Below are 7,500 nucleotides of genomic sequence, written 5' to 3'. Positions count from 1 at the left end.
AACAACAACAACAACAACAACAACAACAACAACAACAACAACAACAACAACAACAACAACAACAACAACAACAACAACAACAACAACAACAACAACAACAACAACAACAACAACAACAACAACAACAACAACAACAACAACAACAACAACAACAACAACAACAACAACAACAACAACAACAACAACAACAACAACAACAACAACAACAACAACAACAACAACAACAACAACAACAACAACAACAACAACAACAACAACAACAACAACAACAACAACAACAACAACAACAACAACAACAACAACAACAACAACAACAACAACAACAACAACAACAACAACAACAACAACAACAACAACAACAACAACAACAACAACAACAACAACAACAACAACAACAACAACAACAACAACAACAACAACAACAACAACAACAACAACAACAACAACAACAACAACAACAACAACAACAACAACAACAACAACAACAACAACAACAACAACAACAACAACAACAACAACAACAACAACAACAACAACAACAACAACAACAACAACAACAACAACAACAACAACAACAACAACAACAACAACAACAACAACAACAACAACAACAACAACAACAACAACAACAACAACAACAACAACAACAACAACAACAACAACAACAACAACAACAACAACAACAACAACAACAACAACAACAACAACAACAACAACAACAACAACAACAACAACAACAACAACAACAACAACAACAACAACAACAACAACAACAACAACAACAACAACAACTACAACAACAACAACAACAACAACTAGGACAAGAAGATAAAGTATAAAGAATAAAGAAAAAGATGAAAATGAAGATGAAGATGAAGACGAAGGAGAAAAATGGTGGCAGGAACATTTTTTCTTTATTCCATCACGTCCCTGTACGTAGGTAGATCGGTCTTATGACGGATCAGATTGCCACGAGGTATCGTCAAGCCTCCACACTGCAGATCAACAGGCAGTAACATCCAAATACGTCTGTTACATAGAAATTATCAACAAAAACACTTGAAAACCTGAAACTTTTTATTATATTTACATTAAAAAAAATAGATCCTTAATTGCATAGGTAAACATAAGTGGCCCATAGGAGAGGTAAGATACGAGAGAAAGTCAATGTCAACTTTATACGCCATTGAAACTACTATGAGACTTAACTACACAACAATCCGTCTGCTATGTACATCAGACATCTTCCTTCAACGGTACCAATATAACTTCTTCCTTTTTCAATGATTACAAAAAAAATTATATGGAGCTCGAATGCATCTCAGACATCTTCCATGTACTGTACGGTGTTTTTTTTTTTTTTTTATGGATGCAAAATAAGTTATACATACCTCCTTATGTACTTATATACATCTCCCCTGAATTGTACCAAAATTAATTATTTACTCGTACTAAGGAACATCTTCACGTAGATATGCATCAATAATCACATCTGGAGGCTTTGTAGGTTCACTTGGAGTATCAACTAATGTTAACAGTAAGCACTTAGGGAGATGTTTACTCACTAATGCACTCCGTAAGACGCTCCATTACTTTGAGATGCTATATTCATCCATACTTCTGTTACAATATAATAAAATAAAAAAAAAAACCCATAGAACAGAAATAACTTAAGTATTTTTCTCCCCATCTTCACGAGAATATAAACACAGATGAATGGCCACATCTCAGAACAATGGAGCGGGCCGCGGAGTGCAGCAAGGTGAGCCCCTAACCTCGCCCTGACAAGCCTCCCAGATCACAAAAGTTTGGAGTAAAGCCGCTCATCAGGGAGAGAGCTGCGTCACGGTCTGCTCCATTATAACTTCGGTGCAGTTCCAGGCCTCTTGTATTTGTTATTGTCTGCTATCTCTCTCTTACGTAAACCAACCTACAATTACTTAAGTTTGTATCGGGAAAACTCTACTCATATAATACCTCAGGAAGACGGTGCGTGACGGTCTTAATGGGCGCGCTGCCATCCGGTGCTTGGGGAAGGTGAGACTGCGCTAAGTATTGCCTGTCACCAAGGATTCAAAGCTTTGCGTCTGCTTTTCCTATTCGCATTTTTTTTCTCTCTCTGTCTCTGTAATTTTCTTTCTCTCTCTCTCTCTCTCTCTCTCTCTCTCTCTCTCTCTCTCTCTGTGTGTGTGTGTGTGTGTGTGTGTGTGTGTGTGTGTGTGTGTGTGTGTGTGTGTTAAAAACAAAAAGAGACTGACAAAGAGAACGTAAATTCAAAAAAATAATGAATATTAAATCTATATTTGCCACCCGAAAAGCAAAACAATAGCGGAGTTCAAATTACAAGTTGTGATGTTGTCCGAGTGAGTAATCCTCTGATTTCACACTTGCTCGCTCTTTTCATAAAAGGATACCACCATTCTTAAGGGCTTCTATTATTTTTATTCTTGTTTTCCTTTGTGTGTACAGGAAGTTATGTACACACTCATGAAGCACGACAAGCAACACGCGAGTTTCTTGGCACGTATTAATAAAGCCGCACCTTGCTAGTGTCTGAGTCCCTGCCGACACAAGATGAACTGATCACCTGCATGGCATCACAGTCTGGCTCACCGCCGCCTTGCCTTGCACATGTTGTTCATATAACAGTTTCTGTAGCTGTCTTCTCCACTACTAAATACACGGCCAGTGGTGCAACACTGAGACTTCGCCATTTCCAGCAACATTCAGAACTTTGCAAAGTTAAGAAAAGGAACATTGAATTCAAAGAGACAGATTCTTGACGTCAGGCACGTGTCGATATGCAGTAGGGAGTGATATTAGCGGTGGCCTACGAGCCATACTTTCTTTACACCGAAATTACTGCAATAGATTTAAGAATTTAAACTAGTTCGACACTCGTAATCCTTAAGTAAGTAAGTCAAACATCGAATGACAGATAAAGCAACAGGCAAACAAACCTCACAGAAGCCTGTATTTCTCGTAATCTCTGCGGCGCAACACTCTGGTCTTATCAGGTAATGAGCCGCTACAATGCTGAATATTTCGGATTTTTGGCACTTGGTGTTCAGTTCCCTAAAGAATTATATTACGTAGATCAGGTTAAAGAGGGTTAGGGGTATCATTCTACTTACCATGTGTGTGTGTGTGTGTGTGTGTGTGTGTGTGTGTGTGTGTGTGTGTGTGTGTTAAGAATGTCTGGTGAGCTTCTGGTGTTGTGCTCCCTTTCCCTCCTGAGCCAGGCGCCAGTCCCGTCCCCTGGCGTCATCCCAACCTCCTCCCATCTTTACTCTCTCACCAGTAATCAGGTTTGAAAGGCACGAGGCTGGACGTCATTAATCAGGGCGCGACGCACGGCGCTAATGGCTCCTGACCTAAATACCTCCCTGCGGAGCACTGATGGCCCAAGAAATCATTACTGCTAACGATCATTAGTCTGCAGGTTCCCGGGAAAGTGAGCTCCTATGCAGGACGCGGGGGACGCTGCCCATACTTCACCAGTCTCACGGCTCAACACTACAACAACACAATTCTTTTTTTTTTTTTTCTATTGCATTCTAATCCAAAATCAAACGTATAACTAGTGTTATACATAAACACTCATTAGCAGATATCGTAACATTTGTCTACAGTTTGATTTGTGCATTCGTGATGTTTATAGATTAATCTTATGGTGTGTGTGTGTGTGTGTGTGTGTGTGTGTGTGTGTGTGTGTGTGTGTGTGTGTGTGTGTGTGTGTGTGGGGGGGTGGGGGGGAGGTGGTTCCTGTCTAGTGTGTATATATATATATATATATATATATATATATATATATATATATATATATATATATATATATATATATATATATATATATATATATATATATATATATATACTCGTATATATATATATATATATATATATATATATATATATATATATATATATTACTTGAACTCCTTGAAGAGGGAGGTTTCAAGACACTTATCCTTCAATTCTTGACTACCGCTTTGGACCCTATTCGGGGACTGGCATCTCAGTGGGACTTTTTTTTTCTTTTTACTGGATTTTTGTTGCCCTTGGCAGGTGTATCTCTTTAATATATATATATATATATATATATATATATATATATATATATATATATATATATATATATATATATATATATATATATATATATATATATATATATATATATATATATATATATATATATATTATAAACTAGACAGGACCACGTTCGTAAGGAATCAGACTGCAGGGAATCTGTTCTTATGAAGGATCATGGCCAAGAAAGTCGATCCTTTTTAATCAAGAAACAAAATGAGAACCGTCGGTCCATTTATAAGCAATTCCAGACTCACCGACATTCCTTCGGCCAATTTTTTTTTTCTTTTTTTTTTTTTTTTACAGAATGTGAAAGGGGTAATAAGAATTTAATTTTTCTCGGCACACGTTTCCTTTCCACTCTTAAAAACAAAGCCTTCTACAGGCAACATTCAGGCAAAGACTTTTATTACTGCCTAAACTTTACTGTTCCGAACCATAGTGTACACAATAAGAAATTCTTTACAATATGGGCTCGCGTTTTTCACATTGTCTTTAAAAAAAAATACAACAAACTGGCAGAATGCACATCCCTTGATATAAGAAATCCTTGTAGTATAACTTAATTTTATTAGTTTTATTAATTCCGACTCTATCTAGGAAGTGGCGTGTATTTATTGTTCCTGGCAGGAAAGGGAGAGAGAGAGAGAGAGAGAGAGAGAGAGAGAGAGAGAGAGAGAGAGAGAGAGAGAGAGAGAGATTTCAAGCTATTATCAAATGTATTCCGTGCGCATATTCTCTTTATAAGTAGTACCAGTTCCATTACGAGCAGCACCTCATCAAGCACAGGGCCTGCCGGTGGCGCCACACGGCACACTCACGGCCGTCACGCCCAGACCAGCATCACACTGCATTTACTTCGCAGTTGCACATGACAATTTTTTTTTTTTTAATTGCATTTTTCTCTCAGGCTTTCAGAGCACTTGTCGGCTTTGTTCGTAAAGGTTTGGATGTTGGCCCCTCTGCCCTCCCAGACCATCCCGTGTTGGCTCAAGCATGAATTTTTTAAGTGACTCCTACTGTCCCTGGTGCTGCCTGCGCTGGAGAGGCTTGTTGGCAGCTTCTTGGTGATGGGTGATGCTAGCCCACCCTTTCCGTGCGAAGTGACCTCCCGACCACCTCTTTCCTTCGCCTTTCCTTCATGTCCTTCACCTAACATCCATACAGACCAACTGACATTCCTTCCATTCAAAGCCAGAAGGCATCTGCGAACACACACTTCCGACAACGGTGTACACTATCGTAAAATATGTCACCCTACATCCGTAGACTTAAAACAGATGCGGCAAGAAATCTCCACAATATTGTGCAACGGAGAAATAAGTGAAGCTTGAAAAAATCGTGGATCCAGCAGACAGACAAAATGGGTGAATACAAAACGTGCACCAATTTGTAGGAGGTAAGTTATATTACCATACAATAAAGACACCCACCTAGCAGCACCCTTCGTGAAAGTTGAAATTGCATCTCAGGCGCCTCACCCTCCGTCGCACAAAGCATGACTGTGAACCTCCTGCCTTTACACACATGAGCACTGCAGCGGCTTTGTCTGTGCATGAGTGCGTAACACAGCCAGTTATTTTCTTAGTGCAGCGCTATCCTCCCTTAAATGAGAGAGACACACCTCTCTGCTTAAAGTATGTTATGGCTGATATTAATCTTTTGTTCTTCTTTGTTGTTGTTTGTCGTTGTTGGTGTTTTTGTTGTTGCTGGTCTGAAAACTTCCCCAATACTCCTTTCTCCCATACATCTCCATACTTTTAAACGGGGCACTCTATTGTACTCCTTCTCCATTCCGAACAATATTATGTGCTTCTGCTTTTCTTTGTACTTTTCCTTCATCTGTCTCGGCGCAAACACAGCTTTTTTTTTTTTTTTCGTTCCCTTATCCGACCTTAATCCATCCCGTTCCTCTCTTACAGATGTTTCTTTTCTGATCCCTCTGTCCATCACTCATTCCGAGATCTTTATAGTGTGGGACATAAGTTTTATTCCTCGGTAATTAACATCCCCTGTAATTAAAACAGTCCTGTATATTACTCTTCTATTTGCAAATGGGCACAGTAACATTATCTCTCAACTTCAAAGGTATTTTTCTTGAATGTTTTTTTTTTTTTCATAACTCCCAGAGCATGTCACTCCGGGCTTCACCGAGGCTCCTCCACACTTGCATTGCTATTTCATTTGCTCTATTCTTTACCACTCTTCATTTTCTTCAACGATTACTAACTTTCTCCTCTCCGATCATTTATTTGATTCTACACCCTCGGTCTGGGCCTCTAGGTTCTATTCTCTGAGGCTACTCTTGAATTTTCTTCATTTAAATGTTTTCATAGTAGCCTTTTTACCTCCCCTTGATCTTATCTTGGTTACTTTTGACCATTTAATTTTCATCCTTAATCTATTTAATTTGAGAGTAATCCCTGTTTTTATTTATTTTAAATATTATTCTTTCTCCTTCGGGTATTTCCAACTCTTCATACATTTCATTCAATGCTTGTTCCTTCACTCTACTACCTGCTCTACTTCCTTTTTACACTCCATGTAGTTCTGTTTTTTTTTTTCCTTCTTTTTTTCTCTTCTTGTCCAGACTTATCTCATTTTTTCCTTACATCCTTCTTGGCTCTCACCACCCCCTGCACTTTGTTGCTCCACCACCACCTCTTCTTATCTCCAGAAGTTATTTTCCGGATGTTCTGCCCAGCACTTCCTCACCCACTTTCTTTATCGCGTTGCTGTTGTGCTCCCACCACTCCTGCACTTCCTCAGGTAATCTTGATTCCTTCAACATTTCCTCTTTAAGCTCCCAACGCACACCTTCCTCTTTCAGTTTCCACCACTTGGTTTCCAGTAAACCTTATACAGGCTTTATACATTTATTTACGTCCCCGGCTTCCATGCACTCTCCTGATCACCTCTCTGCGCCTTCCCACACACATGTTCAAATATCCTGTTATCAGTCTCTCTTCTGCTGGTATTTCCCAAAGTTCTTGATCTATTCTCTCCCCACAATATTCTATCTCTTCCTCAACACAAGCCAATTGGGAGGCTTAGGCACTCACGATGTTTAAAAATTTATCTTCGAGGCGCATCTTGAAGCTCGTCGTTCTTTCATTTATTCTCCTTAAGCTTATTTATAGTGCTATTTTATTTCAGGCTTTCATATAAAACATTTTTTTTTAATACATGATTGTTTCTCCACAACAGGTGTTCCAAGTGATGTAATAAGACGACGCCTGATGGCGCTGATAGACCTTTACTGTGGATAAATGCAAGGGTCGTGAGAGGCAAGAATGAACAGCCGCACAGGGCACGGTCACCCACGCCTTGCTCTGGCGTGGACCCGGGAAGGCAGGGTCGGCCTTGGTCATAACCCAGCTGTTCAGAGTTCTCACACGCAGCAACATA

The 7,500-nt window shown here is 39.4% G+C and overlaps 1 protein-coding gene across 2 annotated transcripts in view; it reads right to left on the bottom strand.

Moving 5' to 3' along the window:
- The window catches only part of LOC135107428 (hemicentin-2-like), a 194,722-nt gene that overhangs the window by 162,484 nt on the left and 24,738 nt on the right, over positions 1-7,500 (bottom strand). The window lies entirely within an intron of this gene.

Source organism: Scylla paramamosain, chromosome 15 (assembly GCF_035594125.1).
Source record: "Scylla paramamosain isolate STU-SP2022 chromosome 15, ASM3559412v1, whole genome shotgun sequence".
NCBI classification, from domain to species: domain Eukaryota; kingdom Metazoa; phylum Arthropoda; class Malacostraca; order Decapoda; family Portunidae; genus Scylla; species Scylla paramamosain.
Note: the sequence above shows the minus strand (reverse complement) of the source record. Positions and strands in the feature narration are given on the sequence as shown.